The following is a 25,062-nucleotide window of genomic DNA, read 5'->3' on the forward strand; positions in this document are numbered from 1 at the left end:
ACAATGTGTATTGGAGCCTGTGTATGCTTTCTTCATTTTAACCCTAGTATTAAGAGAGTTTAATATGATCACTAACATTCTCCTCTAAGGCAGATATTCTGAGAGAGGTCCAAAGAGTTACAAGATGATGATAAATGATTACTTCTTTATATTTTATCCAATCACCCAAAGAAGAACCCCAAAACAGTAAAAACAGCCATCTCCTAGTATTTAAGTTCTTTATAATCAAGAAGTATATGGTAGTTTTGTTTTGGTTTTTGGTTGGAAAGCTATGGTTATCTATTTAAAATAAGCACCACCTTATGTATTTTGAAGTCAAAATGCTGTGTTGGTTTATGAATTTTTGAACTAGGAGTAGTTAAAAACATAAACCAGATAAAACCAAAAGGCTAATAATGATAGAGTAGTGGATATTAATGAAAGGAACAACTGAAAATGGCCTCCTGATGGTGCTGCAAAACACAGTTAGAGTGAGTGAGCCACAGCACAAGAATGACTCGGACTCACCGGCCTCTGGCCTGGTTGTAGCATAACAGTAGGTAAGAAAGGAAATGCAGAGTAAGACACATACGGCTTCAAACAGCCGCTCTGCCTCAGACTGAGGATCTCAACGGTCAAAATCTCAGTCAAGGCATTTAACCTCTAGGGCCTCAGTTTCCCAAATGAGAATTGCATTTGTCTGTTACTAGGCTGAAACTATATGATACCTTAAAGGGTATGTGGTAGATAGAACACACTTAACAAGTGTATATGGAACTATAAACATGGCTCTCCAACTGGGAGAATTGGACAAAACACATCTAGCGATTTGGGAAGTTATTTTGCCTGTGAATCTTGTCATATTCAACTAGTTTTAAGCCTGGATTCTAAATTAGGGGTGAAGAAAGAAGAGACATGTTTTAAAGTACATTGACATGTAGGTTAAATTTGCTTTATTTGGTTTTTCAAGGACCTAATGTAACAGAATTTTAATGCAGCTCTGCATGCACCCCAGTTGTGGTCCGTGCATGAATATGAACTTAACAAGGAGTGATGAAGTCTATGGGAAAGCTTATCTCATTATTTGTGTGGGAATTTTCGGGCAATACCACCACCAAGAATACTTTGTGCTTGGAGTAAGAAATGGAAAGCCTATGGGCCATTTGTAGGTTTGGAAAAGTCAATCAAAAGTTTCTTTAGTTTGGCTGTTTTGTGTATTTTTGATCATCCCGTGTAAAAGCATCACATGACTCAATCAATTTTTAAAGGTAAAAAAAAATGATAGGAGATTGAAAAAGCAAATTTCGTTTTTTGAAAACCACTCGAAGCTGGCCTTCAAAGCTCATAAATGTTTATGTTGGGGGTGGGAGTGGAAATGTGCTGATGGACACCAATAGAAATTAACATGAAATTTAGAGGTATCAGATCACGAAAGCATTGCAAACCATATTATTCTATATAGGTTAAGATGTCCTGAGCACAGATGGCCATGGGCATAAAATATAAATTATGACTTAAGTGCAGGGAGCACTCTGGATTGAACGCATGCAAAGCAATTGCAGCTCCAACCATGTTTGTTTGTGTTCACAGAGCATGAATAGATACAATGGATGCCACATGATCTATTTTCTGTTACTCAGCGTTGAGCTGACATTTAGCCTTCAGAAAAAATCTAACCCACATAGGCTTCCATTTCATAACAACTTGCTTTTCACCTCATTTTAGTTTTTAGAATAAAATTTCTATTAAATAACACTATGTTTAGTAAGTATTTTCCACATTTCATTTTTCAGAGAGAACAATAAAGCTCCAGTAAACCAGTTCCTACTAAAGATTTTAAAACATAATATAAAATAAAAACCATCTATCTATTTAGCCTTATGCATATTTGATTCTGTCTTCTATTGTTTTTATGCCTATTATCTACAAAACAATTCTGAGATCACTGTTTTTAGAAAGATGGTTAGGAAAAAGCCTTAAAATTAATTTTAGCTCACTCTACCTTCTAATTTAAGAAAAAAATGTAGAGAATTTTAAACAATAAAGCCTGAAGTGAAACCAGTTTTCAAAATTCATGTTGCTGACCTCTTATTTTCTTACCTTCATGTTGCTGACCTATTACTTTCTTACTTTCATCCCCAATTGAACAAGGAGTTAGGAGATGTTACCCTTCATTCATGGTTTAATCTTAGATAAGCTAATTGACCTTTCTTGGTGCCAAGTAATTTTCTATAAACGATGATCTTTAGAGATCTCTCTGACTTGGAATTTGACAACTACATGAGTCTACATCTCTCCTCCACATCAGTCCAAACATACTTTCATTACTTATCCTGGAACTATTCAAATTATCAGATTTCCTGGATCTCAAATTCCTTATTTGCTGTGAACTGAAGCATTATGGAAATGGCAAGCGAAAATTGTGGTGATGGACCTGTTCTGTAACTTGATTGTGGCAGTGGTTATGCAAATCTGTACATCTGACACAACTGCATTGAACAATGGGAATAAGACTTCCCTTCTATCAGTGTTCCTGTGAGAGCCCAAACATTCTGCAACTCTAAATACCATGAGCATTAGCTCCGAGGCCATTTTTCTAGTTAATTGTTCTGACCCAAAGTATAAGAAGACTTCTCCTATACCAAATGAATAACCACAGTAGGGCTCTGGATTACACCCAAGGATGTCAGGAAGACTGGAGTGTTTTCTTACTATATATTTACATTTCAAGAGAAATGAAGCTCAGAACTTGGAAGAATCTCTAGGTCATAAAAGCCAAATTTTGAGTTTTTCTGAATTTTGGAGAGATTTTAAATACTAAAAGGGTTGGAATTAGGACCCATGCCCATTATCCTTCCAAGGAGACAGCTGCATTCCTCGCCTCTATAAGCAAAGAAAAATAATTTTCTTCATCTCTCATCTGTAGAGTATTCACTGTTCAGGAACACTGTGTGCCATATACCATTGCCATAATTTTTATGAATGAGGTATCCTTAATGACCACCCAATCTTGTTGCCTATTACAATAATTGTGTCTCCTGCCTCCTGATAATTGAGTACCTCCATTTGGACTCTACTGTTTTGTTTTGTTTTGTTTTTAAGATTTTTATTTATTTATTTGAGAGAGAGTGAGAATGAGAGAGATCACAGAGGAAGGGGGGGGGAAGGAGACTCACCACTGAGTAGGGAGCCCAATGTGGGGCTTGATCTCAGGACGCTGGGATCATGACCTGAGCCAAAGGCAGATGCTTAACTGACTGAGCCACCCAGGCACCCCAAGGACTCTACTGTTTTGTGGTCCTATCTCTTATGATTCTGACTGCTATCAACGAACCCTGCTACCGTCTGCTTTGGCCTACAAAGGAAAGCACCACTGAATTTCCAACACTACTGTGTATTATACTCTACTCCAGTAAGCCCACTTCCCAGAATGTTTTAATCCTTTCCTCTACTATTTAATATGGCAGTTCTGGTATTTCAATTTCACTGAGCAAGGCCAAAACATTTTCATGTTTCTAAGGCCATCCTAGTAATGAGTTCACACCTTCTCCAGGGGTCTTTGCCAGAAATCCTGTACCTCAGGCAAGTGCTCCTATCAAAAAGCTTCTCATCTGGAAGAGGCACCAATAACCAAGTATACAAGACAGTCCTTGTCATCGGCCACTTAAGTGCTGACATGGTGACCACATGAATAAGTGGCTATGGTGGCATGGATAGGGGCTATAGATGAGACTGGCAACACAGGCTCCTTTTTACCAAGTTGATCTAGATACCACTGCCCAAGTGTCCAGTCTACCAGGAACAGAGACTAACAGAGTTTTGATGTGACATCATTCCTTGAGGAAACCAACAGACCACATGATGGCAAGTTGATTTCATTGGGTTTCTTCCACTCTGGAAGAGTAAGCAATTAATTCTGACAAGAATAGAATACATATATATTTTTTTTTCTGGGAATGGGCTGACTTTCTTGACAACATCTCCATCTAAGAGTTGTAGACTGTTGTTCCTCCAACACAGGATCCCTTATAACCTCACATCAAACCAAGGGACTTACTTTATAGCAAAGGAGGTATGCAAGTAGGCCTATGTCCATGGGATTCTTTGGTTGTGTTCTACAACATATGACCTAGAAGCTGCCTGCCTGTCAGAGTGTAACAACCTTCTGAAGGTACAACTGAAACACTGCTTCAGAGGAAAGACTTTATGATAATATAGTGCCATCTTCTAGGATGCAGTGTACACCTTGGATTAAAGAACTTTACCTGAGGCTGTGTGCTCAGTAGGAAAAATAAATGTGTCTGGGACCAAAGAATGGGGAAACAGAACTGACCCTACTAACCAACACCCCTAGTAACCCAATGGGGAATTTGTGCTACCTATCCCTATAGCTCTGAGCTCTGCATAGTTGGAAATCCTGACCCCAAAAGGGGATCACTTCTGCCAATGAAATCAGCAAGAATCTCATTGCATTAAAAGCTACCACTGTTGTATGGTGACTAACATAACATAATAAAATAAAATTAAAAAAAAAAAAAAAGCTACCACCGTCACCTGGGCATTTTGAGCTCATTTACCAAGGCTCTAGAAGGCAAGAAGAAAAGTTACCACTTTAATGGGGATATTGATGCTGATCGTGAGAGAGAACTAGAACTGCTTTTACCCAGTGAGACCAGGGAGGAATACATTTAGCATCCAAGCGATTGCTCTATGCCTTTTGGTATTCTCTTGCTTACTTGAGAGAATAAAAATGGACAAGTTTGGCAAATATGCCTGAAAAGGGACATGGTGCCCCACCCTTAGACCCCTCAGGGATGAAGTTTGCATGAGTCACCACTAGCAGTCTTGTTAGAGAGGAAATTTAAGATGTCTAGCAGAAAAGGGAGACAATGAGTGTTAGTCATGGCCCTGGAAGCAGGTGCCATGGTAGGTCTGTAGTTGGTTCCATTTGCTTTCCTTTTCCAAGTTTTACCAGGAAAAGAAATCCACTGGAATCTTGAAAGAGTCGATTAAAATTTCTGGACCTCTAAGTAATGTTTGCCTACTTCCTCCTTCCAAGTGGTCCTTCAGTCCCCCTTGGAACATACTGGTGAAGGATACTCACCAACTCCTGAGTCAGCTGACCCAAATATCACAAAGTTCCTACTATTTAGCATGTATTCATTTTATTGAACAAAGTCTGCATTTCCCTTAAACTTGAAACAAAAACTTTGTCTATACCACAAAGTGCAAATTAACCTCCCTACCCACAATTTTGATTAAAAAATGTAACAGAAGAGTCGCACTCTTGCCACTCAAATAGTTACAGATGATGCTATATGGACAGCAACAAATAATCTGACCTATATAGTAAACTCCTGTCACCTTTTGTCCTCATGGAAAAAAATATAGCTAAGGTGGTAGAAAAGTGATGAACTATAAGATAGCAACTCAGAAAGAGAAGTCTTTGTTCCATTCACAGCAAATACAAATTCAAGTCTAATATACTTTCATATAATTTTCCATCTTGAAGAGGTGACAAAGGAAAATTCCACCACTCCACATGAAGTCAAAAGTTATCCACATAAGTCTTCAAAATCCCACTGTGCCCGGTCCTACCCTATTGTCCCTTCTCTGTCTTTCTCTCCCAAAATTTCTGGCCATGTTCTCTCTCTGACTCTTTCCTGCTTTTTCTTCCTCATGGAGAAAGATTCAGCCTTTTTTTTTTCTTTCTTTCTTTTTTTTTTTTTTTTTTGGTCTTCCTGAGGCCTATATCTTTACTCTGTACTTGGACGAGCAGAACAGAGGTGGCAAATCTACAAACGCCCTTTTTAGACCATGAGAAAAGTAGAAGCTATACACACATCCATTTTTATAAAAATGTATTTTCCCAATATTTGAGCATGTCAACTCTGCCAATATTCTAAGAGCACAATTTTCTCATGGTTTCTAAAACCATATTTAGGCATGTCTACAAAATCTAGAGCTAAAATAAACTAAAATAACAGAAAAAATGAGAATGCTTTTAATTTTACAGGCAAAAGCCATTGCTTATCAAAGATCACTGTCATAATGCACCTGGTTATAAGATACCATATTCTGTGTACTAATCTCTCCCTCTTCACTGAAGGAATAACTTCCATGAGAGCATGAACTCATCCATCATTTATGTGGAAGCTATCTTATCTGGCCTCTTGACTATAGAAAAAGATTGTTGGTTACAGACATATCTTACAAGGGACTTCAGATAATTCCGGGGAAGTGTCTTAATTTATAAATCCTTATAAATATGTCAAAAATTGAATTGAATAGAGAGGAAGCAAAGAGTAAGATTCCCTGCCTTTGCCCTTTGTAGTTCCCGTCCTAGAGATATTTCAGCTAATTAAGGGTACAGAGGAAACAAAACTTTACACATATTCCATTGTGGTTTTTATTATAGGAGAACAGATGTGAACTGAAGCCAATCCAAGTCCCTAAAAACATGATTTTGTCCATATTAATCCAGTTGTTATACAAAGAAAACTTACAGATGCTTAGAGAATTATGGAACTCAGATATCTTTCCTCTGAAGATATTAATAAGATCACAGGTCAGAAGTATCATTCCAGATATTACCTAGTACAAAAATAGTATGCTTGGTTAGCCATCCAAAAGGCCCTGAGGCTCTTAACACTATTTCTGGGGTGGAAATAGAATCATTTATTCAATTTTATGAGACCAAGCAACAATTTTATTGGGTACTAGTAGAAATCAAAGATCAAGCAATGATAATACTTCTAACTATATTTATTAGGAAGCAGAGGGCTCATATTTTTTAGGAACATTCTGATTTCATTTAATAAACCATATTACAAAAAGACTCTAGGACATCACCAGCATGGCAAAGTAGGAGACCCCAGCCTCCATCCTCCCACAAAGATCAATAATTAGGCAGCTTTCTCTGAACAAAAACATCCTTGGGAGGGCTCAGGAGTCCAGTTAAGAAACTTCAGGAACACAGTGGGAAAACCTGAGAATAACTGCACAAAAAGGTTAGGAAGAACAATTTCATTTTGCCTACATCATTCCATTGCCCAGGCCAGCACTGCTGAGCACCATATGGGAACTCCCCAACTAGAAAAAGAACCCCTCAATAGAAAAGGCAGAGCAGGGTGAACAACCAGCTTCCCCAGCCTTTGGGGCACCACATGAAGGCCTCACTTCAAATTTACCCCACTCAGAGACTGGTAAAGCTAAAATGAATAGAGATCAAGGAATAAAAGCAAGAGCTACTGGTACCAGCTATGTTGAATGACTGAGGTTCCCATAACCTCTGCAGAGGACCCAAGCAGCTTTCATCTCTGAAGAAACATAAGCCAGCACAGCAGCAATGAACCCACTGCAGATTTTACCAGGTGTTCACGCCACACTTATTTGCATTCACACATGCCAGTCATTTGAGTCCTTCCCTGCCCCCTTCTACTCCCACCATACCAGAGCCCAGGAACTGCACCAATAGCCAGCCCAGGCCTCTGCAGCTGTGTGAGCACAAAACACCAGCCTAGACCTTTGCAGGTAACCCCCATCTCCAAGTATTTGCTTAGGGCCAACCCCTCTAGCTGTGCATTTACACATCACAAGACTCTACCACCATGTATGTGCCCATGGCAAGGTTTTGCAGACACAGAAGTACAACTGAAAAGCCTAGATCCTAACAGATGCTTGTGGACCCAGATCTGGCCCTGTCTCGAGTACCTGGCCTGAACCACTGGCTCATCTGCAGCTAGCTCACACAGTTGCTTGTAGGCCTGGCTCCAGCCCTGGATCCTGTCACTTGCCTGTACCACTGGATTTTCCTGCAGCAAGCCCTTCCAGCTATGCACTTTCACACTAGCAGCCCAACTCCCTTAACCATCCTCCATTGCCATGCATGCACCCATGAGGAGACTCTGCAGGCCGAGGAATACATACTGACATGCAGGGCCCCCACAGCTGCCAACACACCCACAGTTGTTGACCCAGGCTCTTGTGTTTGCAATTAGCCCCTACTACTACACAGGCTTCTACAGCTGGCCCCCTCAACCAAGTATGTACAGAATACCAGCTCCAGTCACCCATGTTGCCTGCCATTGTTCCTAGCCACTGGACTGGAGGTGCCACTGAGAATCCCCATAGGCCTTACAACCACTGCAGACTCCTGCAGTGCTCACCAAGGACCATGCAGTTGTTGATACTGTGGACTCCAGAGGCCTGGACCAAGGAGACATCATGCCACCCCAGACTTGGAACCACCACATGGCCCTGCACAACTAGACCCAGTGCTACAGGATACTGCAGGGTTCTCCCACCTGCAGGTGAAGGGCTTTCTTTACTGAAGTCAGCCCATGAAATCTGGAAGAAGTGAAGGCTTCTTCAAATGCGCAGACACTTGCACAAGGCTATGGGGATCATGAAGAATCAGGGAAACATGACAGCACCAAAGGTACACAGTAAACTTCCACTTATAGATGCCAAAGAGATAGATACATGAATTGCCTGACAAAAGAATTCAAAATACTTCTTCTGAAGATGCTCAGAGACCTATAAGGGAACACAGACACATAATTTAACAAAATCAGAAAAACAATATAACAAAATGAGAAGTTCAGCAAAAATATAGGAAACCAAACCGAATTTTGGATTTGAAGCATGCAATGACTGAACTGAAGAATGCAATGGAGTAAGCAACTGCACCAAGCATAAGAAAGAATCAGTGAGCTTGAAAATAGATCATTTTCAGTTGTCCAGTCAGAAAAAAGGATAAAAAGGAATGAAGAAAGCCTGTGGTATTCATAGGAAGAGAAACAAGAGAAATAAGAAAAGCAATCTGCACATCACTAGAGTCCCAAAAGGAGAAGAAAGGGCTAAAGAGAAAGCTTATATAGAGAAATAATAGCCAAGAAGTTCCCAATCCTAGAGAGAGATTTGGACATCCAAGTTTAATAAGCTAATAGATACCCCTATAATTTCAATCCAAAATGACCTTCTACAATGACTATTATAATAAAATTATCCAAAATCAAAGACAAAAATAAACTTTAAAACAACAAAAGAAAAACATTCTCTCCTATAAGGGAGCCCCCCATAAGGCTATAAACAGATTTTCCAGCAGAAAAGTAAGATGATACATACAAGGTGTTGAAAGAATAAACTACCAACCAAGAATACTTTATCCAGCAAAGTTGTCCTTCAGAAATGAGGGTAAGATGAAACTTAAGCAAACAAACAAAAGCTGAAGGAGTTCATCACCACTGGATCTGTGTTACAAGAAATGAGTTCTTTAAGCTGAAAGGAAAGGATGCTAATTAGTAAAATGAAAACATGAAAATATACAGCACTCTGATAAAGCGTAGCATAAAGTCAGATTTATCATACTTTAATACCATAGTATGGTGGAGAATTAACCACTTAACTCTGATATAAAGGTTAAAGGACAAAGGTATTAAAAATGGCTATGCAATAACTTGTTAAACAATATATAATATAAAGAGATGTAAATTGTGACATCAAAAGTATAAAATAGGGGCAGGAGGATAAGAGTGAAGAGTTTTTATGCAGCCAAAGTTAAGTTGTTAGCTTAAAACAGACTGTTATATTAGCAAGATGGGTCATGTAAGCCTCAGGCTAACCACAAAACAGAAACCTATAGTAAATATGTACAAGATAAAGAGAAGGTAATCAAAGTATATGACTACAGAAACTCATCAATTCACAAAGGAAGACGTCCTGAGAGAAAGAAAAGAACAACAGAAAAAAAAAAACTACAAAACAAAACAAAAATTAACAAGATAATAATCATAAGTCTTTACCCATCAGTAATTACATCAAGTGTAAATGGATTAATTCTAATCAGAAGACACAGAGTAATATAATGGATAAAAAAACAAGACTTACCTATATGTTGCCCACAAGAAACTCACTTCAGCTTCAAGAACGTACATGGGCTCAAAGAAAAAGGTTGGAAAAAGATATTCCATGCAAATGGAAACCAAAAGAGAGCAAGGGTAGCTATACTTATAGCAGAAGAAATAGACATTAAGTCAAAAACTGTAAGAAGAGACAAAGAAGGTCATTAGATAATGATAAAGTGGTCAATTCATCAAGAGGATATAAGAACTATAAAATAGATATATATTTAGAGCACCTAAATACATTAAGTGAATACTAATAGACCTAAAGAGAGTAATGATAATACAATAATAGTAGGGAACTTCAATACCCCATCTTCAACAATGGATCCAGATAGAAAATCAAAAAGGAAACAATGGACTTGATGTATAATTTACACCAAAGGAAACTAACACACCTAACAGAACCTAATAGAATGTTCCATCCCAAAGCAGCAGATACAGGCATACCTTGTTCTACTGTGTTTTTTGTGCATTGAAGGTTTTTGGCAACCTTGCATTGAGCAAGTTTATCAGTGCCATTTTTCCAACAGCGTTTTCTGACTTCATCTCTTTGTGTCTCATTTTGGCAATTCTCACAACAGTTCAAACTTTCTCCTTATTATTGTATTTGTTATGATGGTCTGTGATCAGTGATTCTGACTTGTTGAAAGTTCAGATAATGGTGAGCACTCTTTAGCAATAACATTTTTAAATTAAAGTATGTACATTGTTTTTTAGACATAATGCTACTACACACTTAATAGACTACAATATAGTAGTAAGTTTTATATGCACTGGAAAATAAAAAAAAATCATTTGACTTGCTTTATTGCAATATTTGCTCTATTGTGGTGGTCTGGAACCAAACCCTCAATTTCTCATAGGTGTGCCTGTATATATTCTTCTCGAGTGCAGAGGGAACATTTTCCAGGATACATCGTATGTTAGTTCATTAACAATGTCTTAGCAAATTTAGAAGATTGAAATCATACCAATGATATGAAGCTGGCAATCAATGACAAGAAGAAAAGCTGGAAAATTCATAAATATGTGGAGATTAAGCAACATACTACTAAGCAACCAGTGGATCAAAGATGAAATCAAAAGAGAAGTTTAAAAAACAATACCCTGAGACAAATGAAATGGAAGCACAACATACTAAAAGTTTGGGGTACAACAAAAGCAGTTCTAATAGAGAAGTTCATATATGCCTACCTCAAGAAACAAGAAAAATCTCAAACAAACAATCTAACTTTATACCTCAAGGAACTACAAAAAGAAAAACAAACGAAGCCCAAAGCTAGTGGAAAAAAAGAAGTAACAAAGATCAGAGTAGAAATAAATGAAACACAGATTAAAAAGACAATAGACAAGATCAATAAAACTAAGAATTTGGGGGTTTTCTTCTTTTTTATGTTTTTTGGTTTTTATTTTTTGAAAAGATAAACAAAATTGACAAACCTTTAATTTAGATTCACCAAGAAAAAGAGAGAGAGGATTCAAATAAAATTAGAAATGAAAGAGGAGATTTTACAGCTGATAGCACAGAAATGCAGAAGATCCCAAGAGACAACTATGAACAATTATATAGCAACAAATTGGACAACCTGTAAGAAATGGATAATCCTAGAAACATAAAACCTACCACAACTGAATCATGAAAATATAGAAATCTGAACAGACCAATTATTAGTAAGGAGATTAAATCAGTAATCAGAAAACTCCAAACAAACAAACAAAATTGCAGAACCAGATGGCTTCACTAGTGAACTCTACTAATCATTCAAAAAAGAATTCATACCAATCCTTCCCAACCTTTGCAAAAAATAAAAGAGTAAACACTTCCAAACACATTTTATGAGGCCAGTATTACTGTGATACCAAAAGCAGACAAGGATGCCTGAAAAAATAAAATCAAAATATTCATAAGCCTTCTTATGAATTGAAAATTTTAATTTTTAATAAGATTTTTAAATTTTTATTTTTTCACTTCTGTTTCAGTAATACCTATTGGTGATTAATACGCTATGTACAAAGCAGCTCATAGCTTCTTAATTTTACTGTCTGTAAAATGGGATGCCCTGAAGATTAATTAGGAAGATAGTATTAAATGGATGACATGTGTAAACTATAAAGAATCACAGATGACAAGACTCTTTTATTGGTTTTCTATTTTTTTTTCAAGAAAAATGTTTTTAAAGTGGAAGATTGTAATAATACGGTTAAGAGCAAATTGGAAACTAGGAACTCTGTGTGGTGTGTGTGTGTGTGTGTGTGTGTTCTCTTTTGTCTAGAGTTCTAGTTTCATAAAGGAATAGTCTGCTTATTTAGTCTGAAGAGTTTCATACCGTGATTCTTACCTTGGCTACACATTAAAATTTCCTGGGAACACTTTTAAGAACCCAGAGGCCCAGTTACCTCTCCAGAAGGCATTAAATCAGAGTCTCTTACATGGGGGTCACGTGTTAGGATTTACTGGTCTCAAATATTTTCATTAACAGTGTCACTTACTTTAGTAAAACTTGTAGAATAAATTACAACTTACATATCAATAGACTCATTTTATCTTCAAGGATTCCAAAAGACTTTTCTCTAAAGAGGAAATTCTTTAGAGAAAAAAGTCATCAAACGAAGCATCCTTAGTATATATTTCTTCACTTGAAGCAGAGTGAATGACAGAAAGTGACTCTGGTTGAATCTTGAGTGAAAGTGTTTGCTCTTTAAATGTACAACCTTAGATGAACTGTTCTGTAGGTCACTCACTCATTTCAAGTAGAGGTAGAGGGAAAAGAAGGTTGGGGCATATCCATCAATCTTGATGTTAAAGGCAAGGTTATTGACAAAAGGGAGCTGATCCATCACACGCAGAGCAGTCCCCTTCAAATAAAATGCTTTCTCTTTGTCATGTGGGCATGATGCACAGATATATCCACTGGGCTGATGCACTTATTAATGCACATGATGGGTATTTTCTATTTTATCCTTTCTTTTACACTTGTTCTGTTCTACTTCTGATAATAATTTTTTATATATTTTTTTAAGATTTTATTTATTTATTTGAGACAGAATGAGAGAGAGAGAGAGCACATGAGAGGGGGGAGGGTCAGAGGGAGAAGCAGACTCCTCGCTGAGCAGGGAGCCCGATGCGGGACTTGATCCCGGGACTCCAGGATCATGACCTGAGCCGAAGGCAGTCGCTTAACCAACTGAGCCACCCAGGCGCCCCTCTGATAATAATTTTTTAAAGGACACAAAATGAACAAAACTTTCAGAAACTTTCAGTGCCAAACTTTATAAAATGATCAGCTTCAAAAATTAGTGGTGTATGTTTTTTAAATTTAAAAATGATGTGTTTTTATTCTTTTTCATAGAGCATAATGATTAAAATCAAGGATGACGGAGCATCATGATTCAAACACTTGCTAGCGGTGGACAAGTTTCTTCACCATTTGGAGCCCACTTTCGGTATTGATCATGAATGAAGCACTTGGAATACTGCCTGGCACACTGTAAGCTCCATTTTATGTTCTGTAATACTCATCACACATACTTTTATTTACAAGTGAGGAGATATTTCTGCAATGAGAAAACAAAACAAAGCACCAGTGATTATAAAGTATTTCAAAGAGAATCTGAAGTCTGTTGCTTAGACCCACTGTGTTGTCTGGGACTGTGTCTTAACTTTGTTAGCTCTTTGATGAAGATAAGTCCTATTAACTCCCACTGTTAGCCTAATCCAAAGTTACAAGGACAGGTGGCTGACATGACACTGTGAATCTGATTATTAAAATGACACTGCTTGTGGTATATCTATGATTGGGCTGTGTGCCCAACAGAAAGCTCAAAGTTCAGAGAAGATAACTATTTTAGGTCGAGCCAGACATTGATGGCTTCTCTTGAATTGAGAATTCTCCTTATCAGAACAGAAATCTAAAGCTCGCTGCTTCTGCATTACTAAATGTACAATTGTTTCTGAGGCATCTCCGAACCTGTCATTGTGGAGACCAGAGGCTACTTCTCAGGTAAGTGCAGAACTCCACTAACTAGCCACTGCATAGCGGGGCTAGGAATGACTTTTACAGAAGACAGGTCATGGTTTGCAGAGGCTCTGGGAATTACTCATAGCGTCACAGTCCTTCCCAATTGTCCTCCAGGGTAGAAGTGCTTTGAAAGTACCTCCCAAGTAGCCAGCTCCTTTTAGCATAAAACCCTAAATTCACTACTACTGAAAATAAATAGACCTGATTAAAACCATTGGAGAAATAGTCCTAAGATTAAAGACTTAAATAAATATACATATTATATAAAATATAATATTTATAATTATATACAAATATGTGTGATTAAATTTAGTTAGTAAATATTATATTTATATATAAATTATTACTTAATTATAATGATTCAGTAATATATATATTACATATATACTTATATATATATATATATAATATATATACTTATGTATTACTGTCTCCTCCACTTCCCCTAACCTCATGCTTCTGGTTCCATGTTCCATTTCCCAGCAGGAGTTTGTAAAACTCCCCAAACAAAACTATCAGGACTTGTTAACCTCCGGTTAATGCAAGAAAGGCCTGCAACTCACAATTTGGTTGAAAAGAAAAAAAAATTTTAACCTTGACTCTTCAGTTACATCTTTAGAAAATACTATAGCTTACTACAGGCCGACTCCTCACATTTTAAAATCTGCTCTATCCAAGTAGAGCCCTGAGACAGAATCTCACTACTTTGGGCTCACAAATGCCCTTAGTTCAGATGTTATTTCTTCTTGGAACATTTTTATTTCATTTACAGAGAGGTTAAGGTCGCATGGTCAATTTCCATTTGGCAAAGAGAAGTTGCAAGTTTCCTTTTAATTCTACTGGCCACATTGGCTGTAACTAATCTTAATTTTCAATCTTCTACTAATTTTTTACTATATCAAAAGCTCACTCTTTTGTTACATATAGTTTGCTATGAAAATTGCACACATAATCTCAACCAGAAACCAAAGAAATATATAATATGTAACAACAAATATATAAACATTTCAATATATATGTATATATACTTGCATTTCCTTATTTTTCAGCAATGCAAAAAGATAGTGAGATATGGCTGTCATTATTTGTAAGTCTTAGGCTGTCATCTTATCGACAGTAAATCAAAATGTGGATGTGATAATATGTTTTCTTCCACAAGGGTAATTTACTGAAAAAAAAATGGAATAGTCTAAAGGAGAAAATACTAAGGATCCAGCTGCTTCTGCAGCCAATTTTGCCATATGTTAATACTGGATGTGTTTTTTTGACACTTGATATATTTCAAAAAATTGAAGTAACACTCCTGCTGAAAGTCATGTAGTATGGCTTTCTGAGGTTCTAGTAAGCATGTTCCTATTGCAACTTCTGGAAATCTACTACAGCATTAAGCAGCGACACTTTGAGGAGGCAGGGAATATTAACATCAAATTGAAACCCACAGATGGCCCCAAACTCTAACTTGAGTTGGTAGGGTCAATGTCTTCTACTTCCAAGTATTTACTGAACTGCATTACCTTACTTTGCAATTTCTTCAATTTGATTTTTTCTGCTCACCTTGAAGTCAGCCAGACCAAGGAAGAAGGACTTGCATGAATTACACACTGGCCCAACAGCCTCCATTTCTAAGACTTCACTTATAGAAGGGCACCTTCACCGGCCAGACCTGGTGTGCAGGCTCAAAGGACACAGCTGAATACAACCAGAAGCTTGGCTAAATAGGGACTGCTTGACTGCTACATACTGAGCACAGAATGCCAAAGAGAAAGAAAACTGTCCCTTGGGGGACTTTGAAAGAGCAGAGCCTTAATAAGCTCATCACTTATAGAAGCTGAGCAACTGCCTAGGGACAGACAAATAAATGGCAGAGCTGTCACATGAACCCATTTCTCTTCCTGTGGAGCTTCCCAGGACTGAAGTTGATATCTTTCTGTGAATGCTACCCATGAGGAGGCAGGTGGCAGAGCGGGACTGAGTGAAACCAAAGCTGCATTAGCCCAAAGCAACATCTTATATTAACAGAGTTAAGAATAGAGAATGCAAATTGCCAGGCTTCTTTATTAAGATTCTTTATTGGAATTTGAACTCTGTTCTTTCAGGGCAGCAAAAGAATGATTCCTTTCAAAATGTGATTTGCCTCTAGTTCCATCACAAATGATGAATCCCTGAACTCTACCGCTGAAACCAATAATACTCTATATGTTAATTAATTGAAATTAAGTAAAATAAAATAAAATTTAAAAATGTGATTTCTTCTACAGAATGTATTATATATATTATATATTATATTACATATATTCTGTAGAAGAAATATATATATATATGTATTATATTACACACACACACACACACACTCCAGAGGAATTCTTTTAGTAGGTATGAATATCTATGTTATGGAAACATACTTCAAGTTGCTTTCAATATTTACAGGTGAAGGGGCACCTGAGTGTCTCAGTCAGTTAAGTGTCCAACTGTTGATTTCAGCTCAGGTCATGATCTCAGGGTCCTGAGATGGAGCCCCATGTCAGCTCTCTGCTCAGTGGGGAGTCTGCTTGAGATTCCTTCTCCCTCTTCCTCTGCCTCTCCCCACCCCTCACTCTCTCTTTCTCTAAAGTAAATAGATAAATATTTTTTAAAAATTTGGAGGTGCAAGGCATCACCTTTCAGCATACATTAATTATCTTTGATATTTTCTTATCCCAGGTGAAATAAGCAAAATGAGAAAAAAAACATATTTGGTTCTGTTGTTGTTTTTTCTACTCTACAGACTATAAAACTAGTACATAAAACAGGAAGCAAAAATTATGATACATAAAAGTTGGCAATAGGCCTTAAGGAAAGAATTTCTGCGGGGCTTAAAAATAAGCCTGTTTTAACTGAGTGTTGTTGGAGTGGGGGGTGGGGTGGGAGGGATGGGGGGACTGAGTGATAGACACTGGGGAGGGTATGTGCTCTGGTAAGCGCTGTGAATTGTGCAAGACTGTTGAATCTCAGATCTGTACCTCTGAAACAAATAATGCAATATATGTTAAGAAAAAAAAAAGAAGAAGAAGAAGAAGGTAGCGGGAGGGGAAGAATGAAGCGGGGGAAATCGGAGGGGTAGACGAACCATGAGAGACGATGGACTCTGAAAAACAAACAGGGTTTTAGAGGGGAGGGGGGTGGGAAGATGGGTTAGCCTGGTGGCGGGTATTGAGGAGGGCACATTCTGCATGGAGCACTGGGTGTTGTGCACAAACAATGAATCATGGAACACTTCATCTAAAACTAATGTTGTAATGTATGGGGATTAACATAAGAATAAAAAAAAAAGTAAAAAAAAAAAAATAAGCCTGTTTTGTTCCTGAAAGAAAAATATTATTTATATCTTCAAATATAATGTGGTAGTTAATTATTGTAGAGATGTTATTTTTGTTCAGTGTTTGCAATCTCCAAGTAGAATGATAGTTTGAAGACAGATGGCAGGAAAGGTTGACATTTGGAAAAACAATTTGGCCATGCACTCTTTCAGTGTAGAGGCCTAAACTAAGAAGTTGTGTCAAAGGTCTGGGCCATTAAAAATCCAGAATGTAGCTGTGGGAGTGGGAAGCGACAATTGAATAATAGGAAAGTTAAAATGAAGGCATAATTTGGAGCATTAAAGAAAGGTGGAAAGTCCCCTGCATAAGTCCTCAATGAGGGGTGCCTGGATGGCTCAGTCAGTTGAGTGTCTGTCTGCCATTAGCTCGGGTGGTAATCCGAGGGTCCTGGGATCAAGCCCTGCGTTGCGCTCCCTGCTCAGCAGGGAGTCTGCTTCTCCTTCTCTCTCTGCCCCTCCCCCTTCTTGTGCTCTCTCTCATGTTCTCTCTCTTTCCCCCTCTCTCTCATATAAATAAATAAAATCTTTAAAAAAGAAAGTCTTCAATGAATAAAGAGGAGTTCCAGAAAGTTGTTCCAATTACGGAAACAAGAAAAGGGGATGATAAGAGGTAGGTTTTGACCTTCAAAGAGAAAATTTCCAAGAGGAGAAACAATGTTTCAAAGTAGCACTGGATGGTGGGAGAATGCTAATGGGTTCTCTATGTTCTATAGCATGAGGTGTGTGGGTTAATAAGGAGATTCCAATCTAAAAAATCAAAAAGAATGTAGGGTCTAAATCAAAATTTAAGTAGAAGAAGCACCTTCTGAACATATAAAGGATTCAACAGAACAATGGAAAATAAGGTAACTTTAAGAGGCATAGAAGAAGTAGAAGTAGGATATTGGTGGAGGAATCCCAAAGCCTCAGGACAATGGATTTCAGGTGTCAAAAGCCTAAAGAGCTCGAGGGTCACCCCAGTGGAGTTCTCAGGGGAGTGCATCTGTGAAGCTTCCCTGCAGCACCCCAGAAGAGAGAAGTGAGATATATTCCATTTGTGGGAAGAGCAAATCCTCCAACTATTCCCAGGGAAGTTAGAAAGAAGGTGTATGCTTGAAGGAAGTCTGGAAAATATAGTTTAGATTCCATATTATTACTATTATTACAGAAGGATCTGCCCAGGGTGAGGTGTAGATTATCAAATGTACAGGCGATATGCAAAAGATGTCAGCAGCCATAGATGACCCATGTCCCCCACATCTTCATTACTCATGTCCTTGCACAATGCCTGACACAAGCGCTACAGCTATTGAATTGAATATGAATGAGCATAACATAACAAGTAGGACTTCAGATCTGTTTCAACAAGAGTTCACCTGATGACAAAGTCTGCCACCCAGGAAACCCGAGCTCTCTCCCACACAGCTGCGTGCATCACAGCCAAGGGTGGCCAGGGCAAAGTGGATCTGCACCATACCCTACAAGTGGATGGAAAGGGGACGTGTTTTTGTAAGAATAAATTCATTTCTCATCACTAGGGTCTGAACTTGTAAATGTTGATGAAAAATATGCATTATAATTGCTATTCTCTCGGCAGATAGGTCAGCAAATTATCTAAAGAAAGCCAGCTGGCTTATGTGCGAAAACAAGCTGGTTTTTGCACATGTGTCACCCTGACTGTGTAACCACTGTGGCTTTGGTGCTGCGCTGTGATATGACACAGGGTCTGTGGCGCACGGTGGAATTGGGTGGTAGTATTGCAGTACCAGTCACTTCCATAGAGAACTGGCTCAGAAGGAAAGAGAGAATGTGGGGGGAAACCCTGGGTGGGAAGGAGAGACTAATGTAGGCATCTGGGAGGGAACTTTGGGGAGACACATGTTAGAGAGGGGAGACAGGCCAGGAATAAGGTGGCAGAAGGACCTCTCTCTTTTCCCGATAGCTCACTCAGAATGGTGGGACTTAGGAGTTCCAGAGAGAAACTTATACTTTTAAGAGATTTTATTTTTATTTCTTGATTTTTCTCCTAATTTCCGCTTTGTTATTCCTTTGGTGCAGCTTCCATAGGTTATTACCATTTCTACCAAGAGGAATCGGGGAACTTTAGGATTCCCTCTTGGCTCACATGTTGAGAGTACAAACAATTTCCCTACTCAACTTCTACCAGGGGCCAAAGTGATGATAGAGGTGAGCTCAGGGGCAGGAAATGTTGGGGGCAGAGTGGCACCTGTCATTCAGCTTTCCTTTCCTGATGGGAGAGTCTCCTTCCACTGGTAAGCTCGGAGGTTTAGGGTTTTATTTTGTGAAGTAAGATCACAATCCATTGACCATAATAACCAATAGTAGATAGTATTTATCCCTTGTAAAAAAATAACCAAAAAACAATCAAAATAACAACTAGTATTTATTAAGCAATTTATTAAACAATGCCAGACCCTGTGCCATGCCCTTTACACATTTTAACTTATTAAATACTCCCCTAACATCCCCTGCTTCATATGAGAATTTGCAGGGCAGAGAGGTTCAAGAAATGCCCCATGACCATGCAGCTAGGAGGTGAGGGAATCAGAATTAGCCTTGGGAGTAGTCACTGAATGTACCACAATGTTTGCTATAAAGATGGGCAGTGGGTGTCAGCTCACCCTGTTCTTGTCAGTTTTTAAACCAATGACCTTACCAGACCCCTGCACTCTTATAGGGGAGAGGGGTCATCTTACCCCTCCCTCTCCTTGACCCCAAGGAACCCCCCAAGTGCCACTGTAGGGTCATGTCCTGCCTCACCTATTTTGGGTCTGTCCTGGCTCTTGAATAAGCTCCCTTAGATGTCATACTTGACATCTGACAGCTACTGTTCAGAACTGCTTTTGACCAAATCTCAGATATCCTATTTCTTTTTCTCTTTGGTGAGCACACCCAAACCACCTCAGGCTACTCCTACCCATGGCTCTAACTTGAAGGGCAACAATAGCCAGGTTGCTGAGTTCCTAGAGGCATTGCTTAGAGTCCTCTTCATTATTTTAGGTGCCTAGTCACTCCCTTATTAGCACAGACAGATAAGTACTGCCTACAGAAATTCCTGTGTAAGTCTAAACCTCTCTACCCTAATAAATTTCAACATGGCTAAAATCTATCTCAGGTAGTACACAGGTAATCAATAAGAATATAGTTTCTTTCCCTTACTCTCTATTAACATTTGCTAGCATGAGCTGGAACCCTGGGAGTAAATGAGGTGGGTTATAATTGATTTTTACCTCCCACCTGGAGTCACTGATGCAGACTCAGGGTGCCAGTGGGACTGAGTTTACATCTTTTCTAGGGTGAAAACAGAGTAGAATTAAAACTGTGTGCTGCCAGAGTCTTTGCTTGTGGAATGCAGAAGCACGGGCCAGTAAGAGCCCACCTGACTGAAACATTGAGAGCAGCTTCCCCTGTCCTGGGTGCAACACACTTCCAAGTTTAGGAGCAGATGCCCTCCAGTGATGGCAAGAGTATGAAAGAACTGCTGCTCTGAGCCTCACTTGAAGCAGGCCCTGGCCAGTGTGGGCCTGTGCCCTGATTTTAGCCATGAATAGCTACAGTTAAGGGATTTTTTTTTAAGATTTTATTTATTTGACAGAGAGAGAGCACAAGAAGGCAAAGCGGCAGGCAGAAGCAGGCTTTCCACTGAGCAGGCAGCCCAATGAGGGGCTCGATCCCAGGACCCTGGGATCATGACCTGAGCTGAAGGCAGATGCTTAACCGACTGAGCCACCCAGGTGCCCCAATAGTTAAGGGATTTTTTTTAAAGATAGGTCTGTAGACAGAGGTGGGGACAGCCAGAGTGTGAGAAGGCTGTGATCCAGCAACTTTCCCTGAACAGCAAAGCTCAACTCTGCCTTTTGTCCAAAGCAGAAAGAGTTCGCCTTGGATTAATGTCCAGAATGAGAGAACATAGTAAAGTCCCTTTACCTGCACAAGAAAACTCTATGACAACCTTCATGGCTATAGCAACTAAGAGAAAAAGGCACTGATTTTCTGTAGCAACAATAATAGGGCATTCCAGCTCTGGTGCTTTTGTTGGCTTGTCAAGAATAAGCTTACCTCCCTGGGCAATGTTTCTGAGTGCCAGAGAGGCCTGACACCTGAGCTGGAGACCACATGAGGACAAGATATGTGGGACATTGGGAGAAGCTAGGGCCTGATGACCAATCACAACCTCCTACTGGGGCAAGTACCAGGGAAGAAACTCTTTAAAGCAAATAAAACATGGCATCCTGAGGATACATAAGGTGGAAGACATTGCATGATTGCCTAGTAGACCCTGTTTTTCAAAGTGTGGCCCTTGGGCCAGTAGCAAAACCTGGGAGCTTGTCAGAATGGAGAATGTTGGGCCCCATTCCAGACCTAATGAAATGCAAGGTGACCCTTATGTACATAAAAGTCTAAGCAACACCACTCTAATCCACTGGTTTTGAAACTGGACTGCACGTTAGAATCACCAGAAGAGTATCCAAAAATCCTGATCTTGAAGAGGAGTGAGTTCTGTGCCCATTAAGGTAACACTGTGTCAATGGAAGCTAAATCCTCCGATGTGATCCATCTTCTCCTGCAGTATCTGAAGGAGAACAGTTTACATCAGGCATTAGCTACCTTGCAGGAAGAGACTACCATGTTTCTGAATACCATGGACAGCACTGAGAGTGGTTGGCATTAATAGTAGCCATTGGGATACTGGTTTCAGGCTATACAGTCTCTGAAATTGCCAGACAAAATCCTCATTGACCTCTATGAATGGGTTGTTCTGGAATGGATAGAGCTGCATGAATTGGGAGCTGCCAGGTCACTCCTGAGAAAGACTGACCCCATGACCATGTTAAAACAAACACAGCCAGAGAGATGTTCATTTGGAGAACCTCTTGGCCAGGTCTTATTGTGATTCTCCTGGGGAATGCCAGATAGAAGTAGTCAGGAGGGGTCATAGCCCAGGCCCTGGCTGGGGAAGTCAGTGTGGTACCTCCATCTTGTCTCTCAGCATTGCTGGGACAGGGACTGAAGTGGCAGCAGCACCAGATGTTGTTTCTTCCTGGGATGACCATATGTTTGTTCCGAGGAAAAGCAGCTGTCAAAGATGTGGGAAAAGAAGTTTCCTACACAACTGGACAAGTGTATTAAGTTTGGGCCCCATGTGGAGTGTGCTCACTTTTCTCCAAATGGTCAGAATTTGGTCACCGGGTCTATTGCTGGATTCATTGAAGTCTGGAATTTTATGACTGGAAAAATCAGGAAGGATCTTAAATAACAGGCCCAGGATGACTTTATGATGATGGATGATGCTGTCCTCTGCATGTGCTTCAGCAGTGATGCAGAAGTGTTAGCAATGGGGGCCCAAGATGGACAGATCAAGGTATGGAAGACTCATAGTGAAAAGGGTTTAAGGAGATTTGAAAGGGCACACAGTAAAGGTGTCCCCTGCTAAGCTTTTCTAAGGATAGCTGTCAGATCCTTAGTGCCTCTTTTGATCAGAAAATTAAAATTCATGGTTTAAAATCTGGGAAAACCATGAAGGAATTTCATGACCATTCCTCCTTCATTAATGATGCAACTTTTATACAAGATGGACATTATATTATTAAGGCATCCTCTGATGGCACTGTGAAGATCTGGAATATGAAGACCACAGAATGTTCAAATACCTTTAAATCCCTGGGCAGCACTGCAGGGACAGATACCATTATCAACAGTGTGATCCTGCTTCCTAAAAACCCAGAGCACTTTGTGGTGTGCAACAGATCAAATACAGTGGTCATCATGAATAGGCAGGGCAGATTGTCAGAAGCTTCAGGTCTGGTAAGAGAGAAGGTAGGGATTTTGTTTGCTGTGCTCTCTCTCCCCATGGCAAATGGATCTACTGTGTAAAGGAAGACTCTGTGCTCTCCTGTCTTAGCACAGTCACTGGCAAACTGAAGAGACTCTGACAGTTCACAGGAAGGATGTGATTGGTATCACACATCACCCTCATCAGAACCTGATTGCTACCTACGGTGAAAGTGGACTCCTAAAGTTCTGGAAACCCTAATTCCTCTTTTCTTTTAAAACTTGCCTGAGAGCATGTACTTGGGGTGCCTGAGTGACTCAGTCAGTTGAGCATCAGATTCAGCTCAGGTCATGATCTCAGAGTCCTGGGATTGAGCCCTGCCTCAAGGCTCCAGCTCAGCAGGGAGTCTGCTTGAGATTTTTTCTCTCTCCTGCCTCTGCCCCTCCTCCCCAGCCTTGCGCACTCTCACTTTCTCTAAAATAAATAAATAAATCTTGAAAAAAAAATAAAAAATAAAACTCGCTTGAGAGCATGCACTTGAATGAAGACCAAATCATGTATTGCTTTTTTGGGGGGCTACCTTTCCTAAGCAATTGTCTGAATTAAGCACAAGAATAATTTTGGGACAACTCCTGTTCAAGCAGCAGTTACCCTTTATTTAAATATTTGTTTAAGGTATTCATTTATCTGTTTCTAATTGGGGCAGTCACTCAATGTTTTCAGTAGACTTCTACCTAGAGAGTGAGTACTGCTGTTTGTAGAAAAAAGTAATATTCCTCTAATTATTTGAAATGGTGATTAAAACATACCTCCTGGGATGCCTGGGTGGTTCAGTCAGTTGAGTGTCTGCTTTCTACTCAGGTCATGATTCCAGAGTCCTGGGATCGAGCCCCACATCAAGCTCCTGGCTCAGTGTGGTGCCTGCTTCTCCTTCTGCCTGAAGCTCCTCTTGTTTGTTCTCACTCTCTCTCTTTCTCTCTGACAAATAAATAAATAAAATATTTTTAAAAAACCATACCTCCTGCAGTAAAACTTGTAAATAAGGAATTATTCCATATTCAGTAGCTCTTTGCTATTCCTTTGTTTTTAGATGTTAATAAATTTTACACCTTTAAAAAAAATCCTGATCTTGAACCTCCTCTCCAGAGATTCTGATTAATTGGTTTGGGACACCAAGTGAGCCCTGGGATTTTTCACAGTTCCCCAGTTGATTCTAATTTGAAACAAATATTGAGAGCCACATTCTATCCAGGCAGATGGTCCTCTCTACAAGAAAAGCCAGCAAGAAAGAGCAAGCTGGAAAGATGGAGGCGATATTTGCAGACTCAAGGAGATAGACAGTTGGGCAACAAGAATCACAGACCCCAAAAGGAAGTGTTAGGGCCCCAGGCACAGAACAGAAGCTCAGAGACACACAGCAGTTTCAGGTAGTGGATAGCTGATCAAGACAGTCTCATGGTATATCAAAAATGTGTAAGTTGGAGGACATGTCAAGGAACAGGGCAGAATCTTAGTAACCAGGATGATGGCAGGAGTCAGAGAAAAATTACAGTCAGTTCTGCTGTAACTCAGGTTTTGAAAACACAAGTTCATTCCAATGTGATTGATGCATTAGGGAACCGAGCACAAGGCAAGTTTTGTTTTTGCTTATACTTGATGTAATCCATAGAAACACTAGGTGAAGAAGAAAACTGTCCCCCAGCTGAAAGGAGCCACATTGGAACACACACAGTGCATACATATGCACACCTCAGATGCCCTCTGCTCAGCATGTTTCCACATTGTGTTACAACTTTCCATCTGATCACCCATCACCTTTCTTCTACCCCATCACTCTCCTACTCTAACTCACAAGCCACACTCCCATGCAGCTTGGCCTGGGACTTTCTCAAGGTATAATGCCATATTTATTGTGGTTTGTATGTTTTTCTTGACCGTTGAACATGTGCAAAATGGTGTTATTATTTTTATTAGATTCCTACTTTTTTCCTCCTACCCTTTTGAGATGAAGGTTTTGAGTGTTGTGTC

At 39.4% G+C, this 25,062-nt stretch overlaps 1 pseudogene; it reads left to right on the forward strand.

The window, feature by feature from the left end:
- The first annotated feature begins 18,455 nt into the window (after window positions 1–18,455).
- Window positions 18,456–23,295, forward strand: LOC118008307 (annotated as a pseudogene).
- The last annotated feature ends 1,767 nt before the right edge of the window (window positions 23,296–25,062 follow it).

The sequence above is a fragment of the Mirounga leonina genome, unplaced genomic scaffold, assembly GCF_011800145.1.
Source record: "Mirounga leonina isolate KUSES-001 unplaced genomic scaffold, KU_Mleo_1.0 Mir_125, whole genome shotgun sequence".
In the NCBI taxonomy this organism is placed as follows: domain Eukaryota; kingdom Metazoa; phylum Chordata; class Mammalia; order Carnivora; family Phocidae; genus Mirounga; species Mirounga leonina.